This window comes from Petaurus breviceps, unplaced genomic scaffold (assembly GCF_028583685.1).
Source record: "Petaurus breviceps papuanus isolate PSGF00001 unplaced genomic scaffold, PetGlider_PUasm1.0 458, whole genome shotgun sequence".
Classification (NCBI taxonomy): domain Eukaryota; kingdom Metazoa; phylum Chordata; class Mammalia; order Diprotodontia; family Petauridae; genus Petaurus; species Petaurus breviceps.
Window position 1 is genome coordinate 439139 of NW_027186345.1, and position 24340 is coordinate 463478.

Below are 24340 nucleotides of genomic sequence, written 5' to 3' on the forward strand. Positions count from 1 at the left end.
TCCCGTTCATCAGCTTAATCCTCTCCTCTTCGCCACTCACTGACAAAACCTTCAATACACATGCTAACTCTTCCATATATTACAGCTTTTTCAAAACAAAACGTCAGGAAAATAGTAAAGAAGAAACTTACCCAAAGTGCAATTCAAAAGTCATAGCTAAAGCTTCCTGGGTTTAACTTTTAATTTTAAAAACAACAAATGCAGAAAACCAAAGCCTAGTAGGTTGAAAGTGGGCGTGAGAGGAAATGCAAAGGGGAGGTGCTTCTTTCCCTCCGCTGCCTCAGCTACCCCCTTTTCTGGCCCAAGCCTGAGACTTTGATGCTATCTATCGCACCGCCTACATTGTATAACTTCAGCTCTGTGTCTCTGAATGCTGCACGTATATTTATTAATTTATGTGCTTTCATACTGAGAGAAGCAGGTGGGTAATGGTAAAGGATCCCTTCAGAAGCATCAAAGAGAGAAACATTAGCATTAATTTGTCTTTGTTGTCTAAGTATAAATAAATTTAAATCCCCCTTTTGATAGTATAGAATGATTAAATCTAGAGATTGTTGTTGTTTTTTTTATTTAGACACAGGAAAAGCATACTAAATCATAAATATGTTTGATCTCCATCCCCAAATCTGAATATCTTAATAAATATTCTTTAAAGTTTTGTTTGTTTGTTTAACATCTCACTTTGGAAGATATCTATTACTTCTCCTTAGAGACAATTTTGCAGTCTGAAAGATGCAACTTTAAGAATTTTTCTGCATACAGTAAAAACCTCACTGTAAAATGCTTTAAATATTTACTATTGATGCAGTTGCATTGTAGGTCAAATCATTTGGGCCTAGGTTCTTCATCTGTAAAATGAGGGGATTGACCTGGCTAGGTTCCTTCCCACTCCAAATCACCTGTCCTCTGATTCAGTGTCTCCTGAGGTAGCCTGTAATGAGAGATGTTCTCTTCCACCTGTGGCACCAATTTTATATGGAGTTTCTATTTTATTTTTTAATTTGTCCTTGCTAAATCTAAAGGTCAGCAAAACCTGGATGGATATATTTTTAGACAAAATGTTTTCAGTAAATGCTGTGAAGAGCAATGATAACTCATGTTCTCACAGCATATCTCAAGGTCTACAGTTAACATTGAACATCCTCTCCCTCCCCTCCTCCCCCATGTGCTGGACACCATGCTAAGCTCTATGGAGAATATAAAGACAATATAACACAGTCCCTCATCTTAAGGAGTTTACAACTTAATGAGTGAAATATGATGAAAATGTATAGAAAAAGACATTAAAATATGCAGATGAACATATCAAATTATACACCGCATAGTTTGAGTGTTGCAAGGTTTCTTCTATGGTTGTAGCCACCTAAGTGCTCTAGGAAAACTTCAAGGGGAGGGTGTTTTGAAGGAGGAAAAGTTTTTGATTTAGCAGAGATGTAAGCTCAGCGTTCCAGGCAAGAGAAATGGTATGTGCTAAGCAAGGTCGGAAGGTCGGAGCAAATGAATTATTTGTGTAGGTTTTCCTGGCAAGAGCAGAAAATCCAAGCCAGTGTGTAATGGATTATAAAGCAAGTAAGGTATGGGGAAGGCATAAGCTGAAGGGCTTTCATTTCAACCACCTACCTCCTCAATAGATTAAAAAAAAAAAAAAAGGCTTGATTAGGAGGTGGTCAGGAGAACATGATCAAAACTTATGGATAAAGAAAATCATTCACTCCATTGTGTATCTTCTTTCCTTCCTTCCCTAGTACGTACCAGAGTAAATTGGATTTAGAGTTAAGAAGACCTGGGTTCAAGATATTTCACCTTTTTGGACCTCTGTTTCCTCATCTTTAAAATGAGGGGGATTTAGATTAAGGTCCCTTCTGACTCTAAATCTTGTGAGCCTATGATTTTGGTGCCATGTACACATAAATATTTAACATGTACTATTGGGTAATTAAGAGAGAATACACATGATAATCCACAGAGTAGCCCAAATATTCCTCACTAGAAGTACCCAGAAATAACTTGCTGAAAAAAAAATTAGGGAAAATTTTAAAATAGCCCACCCACCATAATATACTTCAAGAAATAACAGTATGGAAAACAATCAAGTGCAGCAATCCAAGACACTAGTAGTACTTTTAAAATATAAGATGGCAGCCTGATCTAAAGACCCTGGAAAAGGGCATGCCAGGTACTTGTAAAAGATTTTAACTTGCTTTTCACATATACTGATGGAGGTCTGAGATAATTCTAAATTTCATAGCTCTAAATTAGTCTGAATTGGCTTGTCTAATCCTGAATTTTCTTCTTTGCCTTGGCACCCTTAATTTTATAATTATATCATTAAATCTTAGGACTGAGAGGAACTTTATTCTAGTCTATCCATTTGTTTTCAGGCAGAATTCCAACTAAGACTCTCCAGACAAATACCTGTGTACTTTTTTTTAATTTGAAATGTCCAGAAAGAGAGATCTTTACATATAGAACAATCTATTCTCACCACTAATGAAGCATTGGATTTGTCACCAAAAGTCCAAGGTTCAAGCCTTGATTCTTCTACTTACTACCTGTATGATTGAACCCCAGTTTCCTATGCCATATATGCCTATTGACTAATAGGCATTTAATAATGACTAAGTACCCAGTGGGATAACAAAAGGGGACAAAAGACAGTTCCTGCCTTCAAGGAGCTCACAATCTAATATGGGAGAAAATGAATTAATAAATATGTATTGAGCAAGCTGTATACAAAACAAATAGGAATAAATAAGAGAGGGAAGCACCAGAATTAAGAGAGGTTGAGAAAGGCTTCCTGTAGAACAAAGGATTTTAGTTGAGTCTTAGGGGAAGCCAGTAGGTAGAAATGAAGGAAAGCATTTCACACATGGGGAACAGCCAAAGAAAATGCTCAGAGGGAGGGTCTTATTTGTGAAATAGCCAGGAGACCAGTGTTATTGGGTGATGGACTAAAATTATTTCCAAGGTCCCATAGTCCAGCTCTAAATCATATGATGCCATCTTACTGGTTCAATTTGTATAAATAATTTTTGCTTAAAGGGCTGTAGGATTTGATGTGTTTTCAATCTTAGTAATAACCTGACTGTGAACAGAATAAGCAAGTACAATCTAGCTCTAAATAGTCTAAAGACACTCCTTGATCTTGCTTTATTCAGGGATCTATCTACAATGGTAACCAGTAACTCTTACACCCAGGGCTGGATACACATCAGTCCTTCCCCACCCCTTCCCACCCCCCCATTACCTCCAGGATCAAAGCTCCACTCTTTTGTTTGGCATTCTGCACAGCATGGACCTTTTCTACCTCTCTAATCTTCTTACATTCTTATTTCCATCCAAGTACTCTGCCATTCAGCTACCCTGGCTTACTTGCAATTACACAAACATAGCACTTCAACTTTACAAATTTTCCTGGACTATCCTCCATTCCTGCAGTGTTCTGCCTCTTCACATCTCTCTCCTGGTTTTCATGGTTTCCTTCAAAATTCCATTCAAGTTTCAACTTCTGTAAGAGGCTTTTCCAGGTCCTTTCCTCTTAGATTGCCTTCTATCTACTATTTAATTCTCTAGCTCACTTTATAGGGAAATAGGGTTGTGACTTTTCCAGGTTGCCTAGCTAGTATCTAAAGTTGGATTTGAACTCATAAAGATAAGTCTTCCTGACTTCAGGTCTGGCACTCTATCCACCTAGCTTTCTAAAAACTACTATGAGGTTATATAAAAGCCACACATGAGCAGCTTTCCAGAGGATTGCTGCTGTGAACAGCTTCAAGGTTCTGATTACACAGTATAGTGAACTCCCTATTTATTCAATAACAAATCAGAGCAAAACATTCACAGAAAACAAAGCACATTCATTCACAATGTTCACAACTTAGCAACTTAAAATCAAAATACAGCATTCATCATGTCATAATAACTCAACAACTTATCACTAAAATGATGACATCATTTTCACCAAAGTGGTCACACAGTTTTTAACAAAGTACAATTATTTAGTCAATAAATCAGTTAGTAACTCAATCATTCAATCATAAAGTACATAAAGTCCTTCACCCAAGGGGAACACTAAGTTACAAATCAGTCACTATTCAGTCATCAGTCACTGCTCAGTGCCCTCTTAAGGGGTAGTGGGAAATAGACAAACCATCTACCCCTAGGTCACTAGTAAACTACAGTTTCAGTCACTACTCAGTACCCATGGAGAGGTCTTTTCATCTTGACTTGGGGCAGGCTTTCAGCTTCCATGGCTCCTCTTCCATTGTCTCAGCTTCTGCCCAAATCTAACCAACTGCCACCTGAGTTCAAAGGCAGACAGCTCCCAGTTCCTTGTCCAGCTCTCTGTGCAGTTCCCACTCCACATTGGAGCTCACGGTGTCCAGTCCATCTCAAATCATTCACAGTCTCTGTTCCTGGGAAGATAAGGCTTAACAAAGCCACAAGAACATTCATGCATATTTTAAAAAATCACAACATTTATAGAAAGTACTGGCATCACAGTCATGCTTCCTCAGTCTTTGGCAGCTCCAGCTGGTCCTTAGAAATCCTCAGCAGCCTGCCGATCTCTCTCTCTCTCTCTCTCTCTCTCTCTCTCTCTCTCTCTCTCTCTCTCTCTCTCTCTCTCTCTCTCTCTCTCTCTCTCTCTCTCTCTCTCTCTCTCTCTCTCTCTCTCCCTTTGACTCTTGGAATACTTGACTTACTTTAAGATTCATCTCAAATGCCATATTCTGCATGAAGCCTTTCCAGACCCTTAACTACCTGCTAGTGGAATGCCTCCTAAAAGTTCAGTTGTTTTCTGTCATATCTGACTTTTCATGACCCTATCTGGGGTTTTCTTGGCAGATACTGGAATGGTTTGTCATTTCCTACTCTAGTTCATTTTACAGACAAGGAAACTGAGGGAAACAAGGTTAAGTGACTTGCCCTGAGTCACACAACTAGTAAATGTGTGATGGCATATTTGAACTCATGAAGATGAATCTTCCTGATTCCAAGCCCAGTGATCTGTCCACTACACTTCCTAAAAACTACCTGGAGTTAATTTTTGATATAATATGCATATACGTATACCTATCTGTGTTGCCTTTAAGTTCCTTGAGGTCAGGATCTAGTTCTGTTTTGTATCCCCAGCTCCTAGCCTAGTGCCTGGAATGTAAAAAGCACTTAATTAATGCTTGTTGATTGATTGCTTCAGGTGGAAGGGGAGTTGTCTACAAAAGATAAGTTATGCTAGGAAAAAGGTTAGTCTATTTCTCAGAGAGTCTAGTTTCTAACAACCCAGCTACTGGGAAGAGAGAGAGAGTGAGAGGCAGCAGATAGGGGGAAGGTGGCAGAGTGAGATGGGATAGGGCAAATACCTAGAGAGGTTAACCGTGAATGACAGGATCATTCACAGACTTAGGAGTAAGCTAGTACAATCATCCTGCTCCCTCCATTTTATGGATAAAGAAACTGAGATCTACAAAATTACTCAATTTACCAATGATGATAAGTAATTAAGCTACATTTGAACCTAGGTCTATTGACTAAAAATCCAATATTCTTTCTACTGTTCAATATTGTTTCCCATGACACCTGGGTGTGATATCCACAGCTGGCAAGGACTGAAGGAGTTTAGTGCATGGTGTGGACTGAAGGAGTGATACAGATATGATATGTCCCCCATCCTCCATGTCAGCACCCAGAGACAAAGCACTGAGTGCTCTGACTTAGTTATAGCTCTGGCTGCCTCTAATCATTACCAACAGCCCTGGTACAAACCCCAATTACTATACCTTTTCCAGATTTCATCCTCCCCTTTTCCCAGTTACTCCCTCAAGAATTTTGTGCACCTCCCTAAGTTCTGTTTGTTCTTTTCCTCTTATAAACATCATCCATCTCATTTTCAGAGTCCTTATTGCTATATCAAATCAAGCCCCTTCTCCAAGCTACCAAATCCCCTTTCATCCACTTACCTCTCTCTTGGTATTTTCCCACCTGTTTCTCACTTGCCTTTTCCTTGTTTCTTACCCTGGGTCATCTCAGTCCCAGTATTTCTTTTATCCTCCAATATCAGCCAACTTTCCTTTCTTAGGCCTGAATTCTTCAGTGCTTGTGCATATATATTTGGAACAAAAAAAAATGTAGCTTGGCAGAAGTTGATGAGGAAAGGGAGGAAGATTTTATTTGCAGCAAATTGCTGTATATAAGAAATTTTGAATAATAATTATACATGGACTCAAATTTCAGTACTGTCACTTTCTGCCTGTTATAACTTGGAAAAAGATCTCTTCTGACATCAGGTTCCTCATTTATAAAAATGAAAAGGCAGTGTGGTAGAGTGATAAGGAGACTTATGGAGGATATGGTTTCAAATGCTGCCTGTGATACTTGCTTTTCATGTGACCATGGACAAATCACAACCTACTTGGGCATCCTTCAGTTTCCTATTTGGACACATGAAGGATTGGAGTCAATGGTCTCTGGATCTATAAGCCTGTGACTAGATGACATCTAAGGCGCTTTCCAGCTCTAAGTCCTATGATCCTGGCATAGTGCTAGACAGGTTAGGCCAGGGTGGGGAACCTGTGACCCTGAGACCACATGTGGCCCTCTAAGTCCTCAAGTGCAGCCCTTTGACTGAATCCAAACTTCACAGAACAAATCCTTGTATTAAGTGGGGATCCATTCTGTGAAGTTTGGGTTCAAAGGGCAGCACTTGAGGGCCTAGAGGGCCACATGCGACTTCAAGGTCACAGGTTCCCAACCCCTGGGATAGGCATTTGATAAATGCCTGTTGATTCAACTGGTTAATACTTTACTATGTTAATTCTGTGCCCTCTTGGATAAGATTTTATTTTAGGGCCCCAACTCCTCTTGTGGTGGGGGTTTTGTCCTTTGCTACTTTAGTTATGTCCTACCATCATGCTCCTATTAAAATTTGCTACCCAGAAAGGACTTCATTAACATATTCATACTAAGTAATATATGAAAAGCTATACTGAGATATTATCTCCCTGAGCTAACAATATTTTTAAAAAGACTAAAGTAATGAATCTCTAATTGTAGAATTTGAGGAATCATAAATGAATGGGAGATATATTAGAGGTCAACAGTTATCTTTCCTGTCACCTAAAATCAGAGTAGAAAATCAACAAAATATTTCCAATGTCAGATCTCTGATTCTTAAATACAACCACCCCTCCCTTTTTGTCTCTTAGAACAAAATACTACTTCTATAAATCCATTTCTCATACCCATTTCTATAAGGAATACCTCAAAGAAACACACCCTCAACTACCTATCCCTTACAATGTCCAAAACTTACTAGGTTTTCCCTTTGTAACTGTTGGCTTATAAGACTGTCCAGGTGCTTGCTCGCTGTAGCAAGTTTTACAAATCCTCTTGATATACCATAACTTCCTGGTTCTGGGAGCTTTCCCAACTCTATATAGTCCCTGGATTTTCTGCTCAGTGAAGCTCCTGGATAAATTCATAGCTCTGATTTGATTATGGAAGACCTTGAATATTAAGAGACATCTTGGTACAGCCATTGTACATTATATATATATATATATATATGTGTGTGTGTGTGTGTGTGTATGTATGTATATGTATATACTATATGTATGCATGCATGTGTGTGTATTGTATTATGAATTATTGAAACAGTGGGATCTAAGAACTAAGAAGTGACAAGTATAAAAGTCATGACAGATGAAAGACTAACAGAAAAAACTGATAAACTGATGAATACCAACTGGGAAAAGTTGGAGAAAAAAAAAAGAGAATGAAGTAATGTTAGTAGGGGGGAAAGGAAAATGGCATTAATAGGTGGGTAAGAACAGATGAGCAAGGGTGGGAAAGGGAAGCCACTTACAGAGAAAAGCAATAATAAAGATGGTATTGAACTGAAGAAGTCTAACGTCAACAATAAGACATTGCCCTTGGATTATACTAAAAATTTTAGAGCAAAAGTAAAAGTTATGAGGCATCTAAGTCAAGGGACACATGTATATATGAGATATCCAGTTGGTTGTCTATCTTAAAAAGGATATAACCATAATTTGTAGGATTTTCAGCTATTTTTGTATGCAAGTTCTGTTGAGTTACAAATGTAAAGTTTATTTGTTTTGTTTTGTTTTAAAATTACTGATAGAAATAGGAAAGCCTAATCATGATATATAGTACTTAGAGAAAGGAGTAACAGGACCTACATTTGTCTTCTGTTAGCTACTCACACAACTGTCATTCCCAACTGTTATGGAACTTCTGGTTGCAAAATTCCATCCTTAGTAACAAGAGAGTCAAAACAGTTTCTCCCTCCTAAGGTCTGATCACAAAATTGTTTTGTAGCTATGTTCCCTCAAAAAGTTCCTTAGTCTGTTCCTCTACACAAATTAAAATATTTCCTGAAGGTTAAAAAATAAAAGATGAAAACTTCTAATAAGCAAATATGTTGATCTCTTTTCTTTACATAAACATGGTATTTTCTAATTGTCTAAGTTCCTGACTAAAGTTTTCTTCTACTTTTTCACTCTTCTAAAAATATTGTTGTGAAGCCTCTAATCAGGCCTTTTAGATAAGTGCAAACTCAGTCCTTGATGATTCTCTCTTGTTTAAGAGTATCTTTTAAATAATAGATTTTTTTTCTGTTTAAATTTCCGCTTTAAATTTATTTTTCTGTGTACCTTTGTTCTTAGAACTTGCTTCTTTTCTTATTTCTCCTAAAATTATTATCCCAAACACACTTTTATACAAAGGAGTTCCATAAGTAAATTTCATTACTGTTGTCTGTGATTACATATTATCCTAACAAGCAAGCTGTCATTTCATTTTAAAATTCTAAGTAGAAAATAAAGTTTTTTCACTTTGTGTTTATGACACATGTCTACATGTCTAGCATTATACCAAGCAACAAGGGGGTTGGGGTAGAAGGTTTGAATAATCTCTGTGGGGCTCTGTGGAGACTAAGAACCCCTGCCCATACATTTCACTTGTAAGAAACTTGGCCTTTTAAGAATTAACCTCTTCCAACCTATAGCTAGAGCCAGTCCTCCTTATCCTAGACCACCTTTTCACTATTATAGGGTTTTCTTATAGGCTTTAATTATAATTTTCCTTGACAGTTGTGGACATGCAGTAGGAACATTCTATGGATGTAAGCAAGTCTAAGACTATCTAGTGACATTAGAAAATGAAGACAGACCAGTGAAAAGTCCTCTAGCTCATAAATTTATGTCAAATTATATTAGAGGGCAGGTTCATAGGAAATAAGAATATAGGTTAAATTTTCCTATGGCAAAATTACAAATTTATTATAAGCTCTCAAATTGTAGTTTAGTGTTCTTAAGAAGGGATAGAGAACATAAGCAATTGTTAAGAGCAAAAAGCCAAGTATTTCAGTTTCCTCATCTATAAAATAAGGAATAATACTACTAATGTACCTCAGAGGGATGTTTTGAGAAATGACTAATTAATATTTATTAAGCTGTTTGCAAATAATAGTTGCTATAAAAGGACTAAATACTAATCCCTTTCTCCTTCCTTCCTTCCATTAAACATAACCAGTCTCCTTTATTCTGGTCTCACATGCTTCTTTACTGGTACCTTCATTTCTTTCTTCACTTATACAGTAATTAAATTCCATTTTAAATGAGCATTCATTTCCTTCATCTTGAAACTCTTGGCTTGTACCTACTTGTTTTTCTTCTGCCCTACTTTCCTTTTTCCTCCTTTGCCTTTAAACTTCTTGTTGATGGCATATTCTTACTCCCAGAACTATTTTCTCCTCTACTTTCTCTGAAGCTATGCAATTTGGATATTTGCCCCTTAGATTCCATTAATATTGCTGCTACTGTTAATATTTACAAGTTCTTTGAATTCTTTGTATGAAAAGCACCAAACATTTTCCCCCAGTTTGTTCTGTCCATGCTACCTTACTCATTTAATATTGGTATTGTTTCTTTTCTGGCAGATTAAATTTAGACTTATCATCTTCAAAGATATCAGTAACCCAACACATATTTGTGATATAATTTCCACCTAAATCACTTCTCTCTTTTAAAGTTTCTTTCCACGTGACTCTATTTTTCTTTCCTTCCCATTTGTAACATTTGGGTTTTTTAGTTCCTAGGATTCCAAGGTCCTAAACTGAGGGATTCTTAACCTGGAATCTATGACTTTAAAAATGATAATTTATTTTCAATATAGTTGAACTTATAGACTCCTCAAAAACATTATTTTGAGGAGTCCATAAGATTCACCAGACAGTCAAAGGTATCTATGACACAAAAAAAGATTAATAAACCCTGCCCTAAATGATATGAATTTCTGCATCACTTTCCTTTGTATTTCAAACTTTCCTGAAAATGGAAACCATTTTACAATTTACTGCTCCTACATTATGTGAGAAATGCTATTCTGGGTCAGATCAAGGATGTTTGGAGACCAAATATTCTCTTTCTGACAGTAACAACAAGGGATGTGTTATGGGAGAGTATGACTATCTTCTGCTACATAAACTTCAAAAGGTATTATAGCACAAACATTCTTATCTTCCTTTGATCTGGCACACTACCACCAAATTAATCTTCCTTAAATACCACTTTGATCATGTCACTCCCTGATGCAAACATCAACAGTTACTTCCCCCTGCCTACAAGACAAAGTCTTAACTCCTTAGTCTGGAATTTAAGGACCTTTGTAATATATTCTCAACCTACCTTTCCAGCCTTATCTCCCACCAATCTCAAACACAAACCTCCCACTCCAACTAAGCTCATTGTCCAACACAACCTTACACTTTCATACCTCAACATTTTTAGTAATATCATGATCTCTCTCTTGAATTTCTCCTTTACTCTTTTTCACTTATTCAAGTTCTACCTATCTTTTAAGAGCCAGATGAAATTCCATCTCTGTGAAGTCTTTCTTCTCTGATCACCCAAGCTTTAAATAATCTCTACTTCCTCTGAACTCCAACATTTATTATCCATATCATTGATAGTTGTGGGCAGTGATTACTATTGTGTGTATATATATATATATATATATATATATATATATATACACACACATGCATACATATATATATATATATACACACATACAAATGTTACATATAAGTGCATATATGTATATATTTAGATACATTCACATATACATACATATGTAGCATTGGCTCCCATTACTTGAAGTCCAGGTATGTTACATATCACTCTTCCCCCAGTATTCTGTGATACTCTTAGGGGAGTATACATTCTGCCATTAGCTCTAGTCCCCTCCATGGTGTTTCCTTAAGTATAAGGGTTAGATCATCTGCACCCAATTCCCATTTAATCATCAATATGATATTTGCAGAACCTACGGAGGCTATGAATATACCAGCATAGTTCTGAATTGTAAAATATAACAGACTCTCCACATGGAAGATGGAACCAAAACATTTATTCAAACACCAGAAAGGTAAATCCCAAAACCAGAATGCCAAATCCATCATAGAAACAAAGAAATATATATACAATAACAATGTAGAGGGCACCACCATCTACAAGTCTTCCCCCTGCTAGGGCCTTCCCACAAGTGAACATTCACAACTCAATGCCTGCTTCCTCTCCCTCAGCTCTAGCTACTCTGACCAACTTCCTCTGGGTTCTGATCCACCCTTCCTGCTCCACCCATTTTGCAAGCTCCTCCTATCACAGACTCATGTGACTCAGACTTCCATGTGACTCAAGCAGCTCACATGGGTCTATTAATGGATGGGAAAGATCTTCCTATTAAGCAAAAATACATTACCATTACACAGTCCTATTAGCCTTTACACAGTAATATTTACTTCAAAGATATAATAACAAATCTACAGACATTCTCTGCAACATGTGGTTGGCTTAATCATTGCCCTATACTACCTCAGTCTCTGGGAAGTGGAAGAGGATTGGATTATAGCTTAGCTCAGTCCCTATTCAGCATAATCCCAGTTCCAAGTCAAAACTCCCTTGGGTGCAAGCCTCAGATACTCTGTCTTCTCAGGGCTTCTCTGTTAGAAAGATTAACTGAAACATCCCACCTAGAATCCTGGTTCCAAAGTTACCATGTCTTGATTGCTGGTTGGTGGGCATCACCACCTGCAGCTGAAATGGATAACAAATGAAACAGAATAAAAACAAACACATGTCCTTTCCTCCACTCGTTTTTCTAAAAGTCACAGGGTAAAAAAGGAAGAGGAAGAGGAAAAGTAAGACTGGAACACATTTGAATGCTTTTTTATCTTTTTTTAGGAGACTAAAAAAGTTGTATCTTTTTTTTGCAAAAGAAAAAAATGACACCAGAAAGTGCTTTAGGCAGGAGATATATGACTTACTTGCCAAATGGAGAGAAATATCTGTCAAAGGCTACATTAAGACTATAAACTCATTTACAAAATCTTATGAATCGGATGATGGATGATTATGAAGAGTGTCATCTCATAAAACAAAGGAACCAGAAAAAGCTAAAACCATTTTAAAGAAAGTGTAGCAAAATGCCCAAATAATAAAAATCATCCCAAGGAATTTAAGGATGAGAAACATAAGGAAAACACACAGGACAAAATTGGAAAAGATTTGCCAAAATCATTGAAACAAACTTTTTTTTCTATCTAGGACAGTGGAACCACAACACTTTGACCCTTACATCATAGTCTCAGATGTGCTTATAGAGGAGATAGAAATGGTACTAAAGAGAACAAGGATGGGAAAGTAGACAGTTGGTGTATATATAAAATAGTACACATACAGATAAGCACAGCATATGTAGAGGATATCACTGCTGAAGGCAATGGAATTATGAGGGCATTGAAGTATCAGTATACACGATATCTGAAAGAAGGAAAGATGATAATGGTACCAAAAGCACATCAAAAACTATTTATCTATATGCCCACTCTCCAATGTATACAAAATCTTTAAGATATATGTGTGTGTATACAACTCACATATGCACACACATACATGCCTATCATACCTATTTAGAGGATCTTTAATGACGGTATTGGTAGGGAACAAGCAGGCTTTCAAAAGTGATATTTAACAATCATTACTATTTCACAACTAACTAAAAGATTTAGAGAATATAAGATTGCACTGATTTGGCTTAATAAAATGCCACCTTTCATGCTCCTTTACACCATAGTGTCTCCCATCTATATGTCGAGACTATTCAAGATTCCTTGGGACATATAACAGCAGAAATTGCACTGTTCAATGATCATGAATTTTAGAAGAAATTTAAAACAAGATGCATGTCACAGTAAGGGAGGACATCTAGCATAGAGTCCAAGTTAAAGTGGGAGTTCCTGTGGATGGTGAAGTCCTCTAGATGTTGCTGTTTGTAAATGACATTGTGCTTTTTGCATTAAGCCCAAGAATATCACAGAACCTCCTGGAAGATATCTATAGTTTCCAGAGGAGTTTATCTTTATCTTGTCTACACAGAAAGGCCAGATGGATAAAGACTGTCTCTTGTCTGAATTATAAAATACATTTGTATAGGCATCTTATATGGCTTGCTCATTAGTATGCATGTGTATATATGTGTATAGATAGATCTATTGACCTATCTACCTATTCATATATATATGTGTATATATATATATATATATACACATACATGCATGCATATTGATGGGCGAGCTATATAGAATGAATAGTGAATTGGGGCTTAAGTTGATGAGGAGAAAGAATGAGATGAATTGCCTTCAGGTAATTACTAAATTATTCATAAAAAGCAAAGATCCATCTTTTTAATATCAAAAATTTACTGGTATTTCTTTATGACATCCAGGAATGAAATAAAATATTCTCTGAATAATTAAAAATGAATATCAAATAGAGGGTAATGGAAGACAGATATAACCAGGCTGCAACATGTAGCCAATTATGAACACCAAAGAAGAAGAGTCAAAGATGTTATCAAGAAATTGTATGATAAGAAGAGTTAGTAGTTTAGGTTGACATGTACACAACCAGAATGCTACATTGGAACTCTTGTAATATTTGGTGAAAGCAAGGAAAGTCTCCACAATATTGGGTGAATTTCCTAAGGCAAATTTATGGGAGGACATAAACATCTGTTCCACAGGATGGACAGGTATGGATGAGTTGAAATCTGCATCATTGGAGGGAACTTCCAAGTCAAGGATGTCACAAGTCCATTTGGGTATATTTTTCTTATTTTTATTCTTCTAGTTTTGCAATAACTTTGATCTTCTCCCTAACAACTCTGTGGTCTGACTGCATATAGAGTTAATTCAGGTATGACTTCCACATCAATGAGTCATTTCCTGCCCATTCAAATATAATCAATTTCTTTTTTGTATACTATTTGTTTTTGTCATGTTCAATACCTATTATTTCTTTATGGAATAAAATATTCATAATATGTAGTTGTAAGACTTTTGCATAATCTGTAAGCCTTTTTTCCTCTCTTATTTCTTAATTCTGAACCAAATTTTTCAACATCCTTTTCACCATCCACTCTATGCTTATTTATGCATTGAAATCACTGAATATTAAAGCATATATTAATTTAATTTCGAGGGTCTTAGTGATTTTTTCTGCAATTTCTCTACCTTTTTATCCTCTCCACCAGATGCTGGTATGTAAGCTGCAATTATTTTCATGGTAATCTTGTAAACCAAACCTTTAGTATGAATGCTGCAATATAAATTTTAAAAATGCCCCATGAAAAGATATTTCTTGTTGCCTGTAATTCAGGCTAAAACTAATTGCACCAAGTACTTTATTTCCCTGGGGAATACCTATGAGCCATTTAGCCACAACCTTTGTTTTCATTTATGACATGTTTGTTACAAGAGATGGCTTCTAGTGGGGGCAGAGGTGATGGTTCAGTGGGTTTAATGATATCATAGCCATATGTTAAAAGAAGTATTAATAAAACTTTTTTTATTTGAAAGGAAAAAAGGAAGTCTGTTCCAGAATTGGAGAAATTTCCAGAGCTTTTGCTCTTCTGTTTTAATTTCTTAGACTCTGTTTGAGTAACTACTACAATCACAATACAACATTAGATTAAAACTTTATCAAAGCAGGTCTTATAGTGCAATGTAAATGTTAAACATCATTATTGCCTCCCCAATTAGATGTTAAAGGTGCTTGAAAGCAAAGACTATGGCTCATTCTTCTTTTTGTCTTTTAACCCATAGTTCCAAATATAAAGCTGGTGAATGACTAACAATCTATTAAAGACCCTTACATCCAAATCTTCATCTGAGGGGCTGGAATTCCATAAATTCGTGATGTGATGTTTAAAGTACTTTTTTTCTTTTTAAGTTACCTCCTAATTCAAGATTCTAACATTCATGGATTCTGTTTCAAGGTTTGGTGAAGTCATTAGTATCTCTTTCCATTTTTTCATACAGAATTGTCAAAAGTTAGCAATCCTCAACCTCAGTTTCCTGAGCATTTAAGTCTTTGAGAAACTGACACAGGGAGTGGGTATTTAACTAACTGAACTAACCTATAAATTCCTAGTGGCCTAGTGATTCCTTTTCATGGAATTTAAAATTTTCTGGTTTCTAATTCTTAATTCATAGTTCCTGAAATTCTTGGTCCATGAGCTCTCTGGTCTTCTTGGGTTAAGAAATCTGCTTCACTTAATCACTCTTTTCTGCCACTGAATCTGGGCACCAGAGTACCAATACCCCATCACTTTTCCCTTCTTCCTATCTACCAGCATATCATCAAAATTCAGTGTCTATTTTTCTAGGAATTTCTTTTAAAGGAAAAGAGAATATATACATTCAGAAACCTGTGCATTAGACTGGGAGTTCCTTAAGATCAGAGACTGTCTTTCGCTTTTCTTTATATCTCCTAGCTCTTGTCAGAGTGCCTGGCATATAAGATGCTTAATAAATGCTTTGCTGACTGATAGGAATTTAAAGGCAATCAAAAGTTCATGTAAAAGGAACCTACCCAATATAGAATCAGTGGTGCCCAACTTTACTATAGTCTGAACTAACCTATAAATTCCTAGCTAAATGTTTGGTTCTTATGATGTCAGAATATTGTAAGCCTTGGTTGGAGCATTCTTTTCCAACTTGACCAAAAATGAGAATGGATTGTCTTTTCGCACATTCCTCAGTGATTTGGGATTGGTCCAGCTGTGTGTCATAGATAGAATGTGTTTTACAATTTCTTTTTTTTTTTTTTTAAGGAATCGGGGTTAAGTAACTTGCTCAAGGTTACATGGCCAGGTGTTTCTGGGTGGGTGCTAAGTGTCTGAGCCCGGGATTCAATCTCCAGGTCATCCTGACACTGGAGCCGGTGCTCTTACTTGCTGTGCTACCTGGCCGCCCCCGTGTTTTACAATTTCAACCAATCAGAAAGCCTTCTGGTTAATGGCAGGTTTATTTTTTCTAACCACATATTACAATTAAATCAGTAAGAGTAATATTCTGACCAAAGAGGAATAGAAGGATACCTCAGAATAAATATTATTGCAGTTTCCCCCAACATCCAGAAAAAGACAATTCATTTGGATAAATATTTTATCCCCCAAATTTGTGTTTTTTTCCCCTACAATCCTTCATGGTTTTATGGATTGAGATAATATTCTTTCTTTACCTTAGACTTTTTAGAGGTTTTTTTTTTTTTTCTAACATTCTAACTCTAACATAGAAGCCACTTTGTTTTCTTCATTATTATAATCATCTTTCTCTGGGACTTCCATTATTTTGTCATTTCTTAAGGTTTGGTGATCAGAATTGTACATGATATTTGAAGTCTGAGAGAATCTGTAAATATTTCTTTTAATTGTAAATTTTTATATACTAGGTCCTTTGAATCCTAACATGATTTCTTTATTAAGGATGGAAAGAGAAGGGGAGGAAAGGGAAAGGAAAGGAACAAACATTTATCAAGCACCTACTATGTGCCATGTACTGTGCTAAACACTTTACAAATATTATCTCATTTGATTGTATTTTTATAGTATAATTGTCTTTAAGATATATATTATATGTATTGTATATTATAGTAAAATTATTTTTGTAAATAATCTATTTAAAAGTATATAGCATATGTACACATATATGTTATTATATAATATATTCTATACAAATATATACAAAATACAGGATATATTAATACTATATACATTCACATATATGAATAACTATATACATTCACACTCTGAATTTACTTTCTTAACTCCCACTTTCACTGGCAGGTTGGGTTCCTAGAGCAATGCTACATCTCCCATCATGGTTCTAGGGGTTGTTAGGATATATTTCTAACCCCTGGTTAGTGCCCCAATATTACTTTGATCAGTTGATAATTCCCTTGATATTACTGATAACCAATTAATATTAATTATTATAAAAGTATATTTGATGAAAAATTAGAGCAGGAACTGAATAGTAAGCAAAATTATCCTTTCTAACCTGTTATTTTTCTTAGAGAGATGAACATTTAATTGATGAATGACAATAAACTTTCTATGATACTCAGAGAAAAAGTAATATTGAAATTTAAAAAATTAAAATCTTTAAGCTTTCTTTCTCTTATTTTCTAAAAAAAAAAAAAAAAGAGTTAACCAATGAATCAACAGAATACAAATCTAAAACCTGAAGTGAGCACTAAGAAATATTTACTTGCTTCAGGCTCTATGTTGTTCTGAGATCTGATGCAATCAGTATAATGACATCCACACACATAAGCATGTTGAAGACCACTATATACATAGGAAAGCCTTCCACAGGATATCCTTTATGACAGGACCGTATACTTTTGGCCAGTACTCATCTCCCTTTCCTTTTGTTTTTTGTTTTGTTTTGTTTACTTTTAGTTTACAACATTCATTTCCACAAGATTTTGAGTTACAAATTTTCTCCCTGTCTTTCCCCTACCCACCACCTCAAAACAGCGATCCCACTGAATACCCCCTCCCCCAATCTGCTCTCTCTTATATCCTCCCCCGTTTCCCCTCTGACTTTCCAGTAGGGCAAGATGGATCTCCATACCTCAGTGCCTGAATATCTTATTTCCCAGTTGCATGTTAAAAATAATATTTTTTTACCATTTGATTTTGAAACTTTGAATTCCAGATTCTTTTCCTTCTTCCCTCTCCACACACACTCACTGAGAAAATAAGCAATTCAATATAGGTTGTACATGTGTAGTTAGTCAAAACATTTCCATGGTGGATATATTGTGAAAGACTGACTATATTTCCCTCTATCCTATCCCACACCCCACTTATTCCATTTTCTCCTTCGACCCTATACCTTTTCAAAAGTGTGTGCTTCTTACTACTCTCCCCCTGCAAATCTGCCCTCTCTTCTATCATTCACCCTCTTATCCCATTTCCCCCTACTTTTCTGTAGGGTAAGACACCCAATTTAGTGTGTATGTTATTCCCTCCTTAAAGCCCAATGCAATGTAAGTAAGGTTGACTCGTTCCCTTTTGTCTTCCTGTTCTTCCCCTCCATTGTAAGAGTTTTCCCTTGCCTCTTTTATATGAGATAATTTACCCTATTCTGTCTCTCCCTATCTCCTCTCATTATATTCCTCTCTCACCTCTTAATTTTATTTTTAAAATATCATCCCTTCCCATTTAATTGATCCTCTCCCCTCTGTCTATGTATACCTGTACACATATATACACACACTCACATATGTATTCACATGCCCATATACCCTTCTATATAGACATATATGTATGTATACATTTGTATTCCCTTCAACTATCCTCATACTGAGAAAAGTTTCATAAGTTACAATTATTGTTTTTCCATGTAGGCATGTAAATAGTTCAACTTTGATAAGTTCCTTATGATTTCTTTTCCCTGCTTATCTTCTCATACTTCTCTTGCTTCTTGTATTTGAATGTCAGATTTTCTATTCAACTCTTTTTTTTCATCAAGAATGCTTGAAAGTCCTCTATTTCATTAAATGACCATATTTTCCCCTGAAACATTGTACTCAGTTTTGCTGGGTAGGTGATTCTTGATTATAATCCTAGCTCCTTTGACCTCTGGAATATCATATTCCAAGCCCTTCGATCCCTTAATGTAGAAGCTGCTAGATCTTGTGTTATCCTAATTGTGTTTCCACAATATTCAAATTGTTTCTTCTTGACTGCTTGTAATATTTTCTCCTTGACCTGGGAACTCTGGAACCTAGCTATAATATTCCTAGGATTTTTCTTTTTGGGATCTTTTTCAATAGGGAATTGGTGAATTCTTTCAATTTATATTTTGCCCTCTGATTCTAAAATATCAGGGCAATTTTCCTTGAGAATTTCTTGAAGGATGATTTCTAGGTTCTTTTTTTGACCATTGCTTTCAGGTAGTCCAATAATTTTTAAATTATCTCTCCTGGATATATTTTCCAGGTTAGTGGTTTTTCCAATGAGATATTTCACATTGCCTTCTATTTTTTCATTTGTTTGAATCTGTTTTATAGTATCTTGATTTCTCATAAAGTTATTAGCTTCCATTTGTTCCAATCTAATTCTGAAGGAATTATTGTCCTGGCCTGCAGATAGTAGGGGGACCAAATGACCATTCAAATGGTAATCACTCTTGTTTTAACCTGCTTGGATCTGGATTGCCATCTTGGGTGGAGGTACTGGGGTATATGGCCAGTGGGCCAGAGCTTGTGGGGGCAGCAGAGAGGGCACTCAACTAATAGCCCTGGCAGCTGTGAAAACCCCAGTGATTTGGGACAAAGCTCTCCTCTCTGGAAGCAGAGTTCTACTGTGGCAAAGAGCTCTAAAACTTGTTTAGGGTCATATTTTATAGGTATTTGAGGTGGTCATGGGGGGAGCTTACTGAGTTTTCCTGCTTCTATGCTGCCTGTCATCTTCCTTTCTCATGTCCTTTTTAATATTTATAATCATAAGATCATTGACCAAACATTTTTCTGTTATCATATCTATCAAGGCATATTTGTGATCTTAGCATAGTCATGGGTGATACTTTGTGGGAGGAGAGCCTTGAAGGCTGTATATTTTCTACTGAGATACTTTTATCCCTGCTCTGGTAACCAACAAATAAAAAACACTCAAAATCATGTATTTTCTGTACATCTTAGTCAATTTTATCAATATGGTAACAAGAGCTATTGTTTACACAGTCTACCTGCTTATTTATGTGTTTTCAATAGATACCCTAGATACAAACTATTTATATTCATATTATATAACATATATATATATAAAATAACATAATATATGATGTTCTCATAAAGATCTATATAGAGATGAGAAAGTAAACATATGAATCAGTAAGCATGATAACTTTTCCATAAATTTTTTTTTTTTGTATTAACACCTTTGTGGCTTTTCCCCCTACTTTGGAATTTTTTTCTTCTTTAAAATATTTTGAAAAGTGACACATAAGTGCTCTTATGTATCTTAAGAAAGGCTCTTATGTATCCAAGCAGGTGAGCCTACTTGGTGAATATGCCTCCAATGAAAATTCCTTTGAATGTTTTTGTTCAGGTTCCTCTGCTTTTTCCAACTCATTTTTTGAGTGCCGTTCCTTCTTCCTCATTTAGTGCCTCCAGTGTGCTGGATTTTGAGTAAAGGAACCCAGATTCAAATCTCAACCCCAATACTTATTGTCTATGTGACCTGAGTCAACTACTTTCTTCTCTTTGAGCTTCAGTTTCCTCATCTGACAATGATGAGTCTAACCCTAAGATTCTCTCTAGCTCTGAAGCTATGATCCTGTGGTTTTCTAGTGAGGTGGTAAGAGCACAAATGTGATGTTTCCACTGTAATTCATAATAATAGACCACTATAGAAAGATTGGCAGATCTGTTATATTTCACTTGGATATGTGGTCACCCTTCCAGTTTCATCTTTGAATGTTCCGGGAAACTCCAACATAGCTTTCTGCAGGCTTCCTTCTCCTCCCCTGCCCCCCTTTCACTGCCTTTCATTGTTTTATTTGAGTATTTTTTTAAGAATTTGAACAAAAATCACAGGGGATGAGGAAGTATAGATGAGGTCATGGTCTGTTCCAGTGGAGGGAATATCATCACTAATGATGCCATAAATCTTTTCAAATATTCAAGTAAGAATGTGACGATTAAGATAAATCATAAAGTAGCAAGGAGCCCCATGTTCTATCACTTATTTCAAAGAAATGACATCCAGTTTAAAAAAATGGCAAAAAAATATCAAAGATAAAAAATTTCTAATTATGCTTCAAAACTTCATTGTATCAGGGATCTCACCAAGGTGGGTAACTCTCTGGTGCAGGTGATAATTCTTCTATGCTTTCTCATATTGTGAGATTCTTGTTGATGTCTTTCTGTAAATATTCCATAGATTCCCTTGGGAACCTTCCTCTAGTTCTTTTGGCATTTTGTAAACAGCAGTGTAGGTCTTAGGTTACCTTGGAAACCTAGGTTATCTTTGGTTATTCTATCCCACTCTCCCTTCATAATTGGCCCACATCCTTTTCTGGACAGATACCCGCCTGATGATATTTTTTCTGACTCTTCACATGCAAGCAATTATTGGTATTAGAATGCAGTTTATTTAACACATCATGCCTTTTGAATTACCTGAAATTTTTATTCTTTTCAGATTGTTGTGTTCCTTGATTCCCATCCATATATGCTCATAAAAAGAACATTGGTGTTAAAACAGATAGGCTGAAAGAGCTAGAAAGAGAAATTTCATTCAAAATAGCTACAAAAACTATAAAAGGCTTTGTAGAATATCTTACAAGATTCACCCAGGAGGTAAATGAATCTAACTATAAAGCACTCTTTTTTCGAAATAAAGACATAAATAATTGGAGAGCCATCAATTACTCATGGGCAGGTCAAGTCAGCATAGCAAAATGCTAATACTATCTAAATTAATTTACTTATTTAGTGTTGTACCAAAGTCCCAAAAGAATATTTGATAAAGCAAGAAATAATAAAATTTATGTGGAAGAATTAAACATCAATAATGTCAAGCATAATAATGAAAAAAAAGTGGAAAGGAAGAAGTCTATGAATACTAGATCTCAAACTGTATTACAAAGAAATAAGCACTAATATGTTTTTTTTAAAAAGGTATTATAAGTGGAACTGATTAGGTACACAACATAATGAAGCACACCAACCTAATATACAGGGTTCTACAAAACTAAAGATCCCAGCTGTTAGAGTAAGGACTTGAGGGGATTAGAACAACAAGTGGTAGTAGAAATTGAGTGAACAACATTGACTCCATCATGTGACTCAATTCTAGAGTCAGCTCAGTACCCTTTCTATTCAATTATGGGTCTAGTCCAATTCTGTATTACAAGAAAACTTATTCATTTATGAGAATTGTGGAAAAAAACCTTATTACATTGTTAGAACCCAGCTCTACATGACTTGGAAGTTGGACCATTTCTACCTGCTGCTAGAGATCCTCAACTAAGGCCCAAGGTTATGCTGACTAGAAACCTGGTCAAATCTCAAGATTGATGCAAGGAGTTTTTTCACAATATATATCTCAAGCAAGTGTGTACATATATGTGTGTGTATAAATACACACACACACGCATATATAAAGTGAAGAAATATCTATAAAATATCTTTATGTGCGTATCTACATGTTTGTGTGTATGTATGTATATCAGATTTCAAAGTGGTTTCATCACACACCCCAGTTCTCGTAATTGTCCCTCCCTGAGATATCTTCTGTGAGGGGTTTGAAACAATGGGTAAGAGTCTGTCTACCCTAGTCACGACAAACTCATAGAAGGTCTCTAAGATATCATTCCCCATGCCCCATGACTATGAATGTAAGGTGAGATATATTTAAAAAATGTTTTTCAACTTTTTTTCCTACCTCTTTGACCTTATATTCAGCCAAATATAGTACTTAGGTCTGCTATCTCTTTTTCATTTGTTCTTTCCTAATCTCTGGTTGAATGAACATTTACCCCTAAGAGATATCCAGCCTTGGAAGCAATCTTATGACTTTGAGAAGTATGAAGGTTCTAGGTCCTTTTGATCAGAGATAATTGAAAACCTGGGGAAGAAGGCATAGTAGTTACTCCATTGCTCTTGGAGAAGTCAACCACTATCAGAGGATAATCATGAGTGTTGGTATGGCTTGCCAGAAGGAACCTGTTTTGAGAGAGGCTGTGCAGAGCCAAGGTGAAATGTAAGAAACTTAATCTGCAGTCCTGGAAGCTACTTGATTTTCTGATGAGGTTTTAAGTATCAGACTCTTGAAACATAATTTTGGGGGAAAATAAGAACCACAGTTGTTTTGAACATCTTGATGGAATAATCCCCCAACCACCTGGTGACCTAATATTAGAAAGTTCCCCAATCCCTACTGAAAAAGAAATAAAATATAATAAACTATGTAAGGACATAGTAAAGCAAATGGTCTAATCCACTGTTGAAACAACTACTTGCTGTCCTTGGATGAGATTCTCCAGTTTTGTCTAAAAGGACTTCCTTCATACTTGTAAATGTAGTTGATCAAATGATCAACTGTCTTTGCCTCCTGCCCTGGAACAGGGAATGTTTTCTTATAATAAGTCCTGCCAGTTGCATTCCAAATACTACTATTTTGTCCCTTCAAAGCAGATTTAAAAGTGACAACCTCACATCCCAGTTTTTGCATCTCTGAGGCATCATTTGTGAGGGGTTTGAAACAACTGGATGATCTGTCCATCATAACTATGAAGGACTTATAGAAGGACTTTATTTCCTATACTCTATGACTGTAAATATAAGGCAGGATGTCTTATGTAGTAAGCATTTTTTTCAAGCACTTTACCTTACATTCAGACAAATATAGTACTCAAATCTGACTGATCCCACTCTTTCTCTACCCATCTCTCTCTTATGAGATGCTTTATTTATCTCTCCTAAGTTGCTACAGAATACTGCTGACTGACTGTGGATTCTAAGTCATCCTGTAAGGTTCTAAGAACCAAATCTGTGCCCTAGGAATCTGAGGTTGCCATTCTGTGAGAGCAGTATATCTTAGCATGCTAATAAATTTCTTTGCTTTCAGTTTGGCCTTCTATCTTTGACTTTGAGTCATCAGACCTCTCCTCCCCCATGGGCACAGCTCTGCCAAGAGGTCCCCTTACTTTCACTGAAGGGAATTCCCTAATAATAACTAAAGTTATGTTAACTTACTGAATACTGCCTTAAGTAATTCTGTCAATATAAATTGTGGGTCTGTGTGTCTTTTAGTATTTCTTTTGTATGTAGGAAATAAATAACAATTCCACACCTGATTTATAATGTACAACGAGTACCTTTCTCCTCCCTTTTGGGAAATCCAGAGACCAGAGTCAAAATCTAAGCTTTAAATACTTTGTCTTCCTGGTACTGGAGTG

The 24340-nt window shown here is 36.0% G+C and overlaps 1 protein-coding gene across 1 annotated transcript in view; it reads right to left on the bottom strand.

The window, feature by feature from the left end:
- HIVEP1 (HIVEP zinc finger 1) overlaps nucleotides 1-315 on the bottom strand; it is a 179376-nt gene extending 179061 nt beyond the window's left edge. Inside the window, exon 1 of the mRNA XM_069101353.1 lies at nucleotides 132-315. The gene's annotated coding sequence lies outside the window, so the exon portion shown is untranslated. The remainder of the gene's footprint in view (nucleotides 1-131) is intronic.
- Nucleotides 316-24340: the final 24025 nt, after the last annotated feature.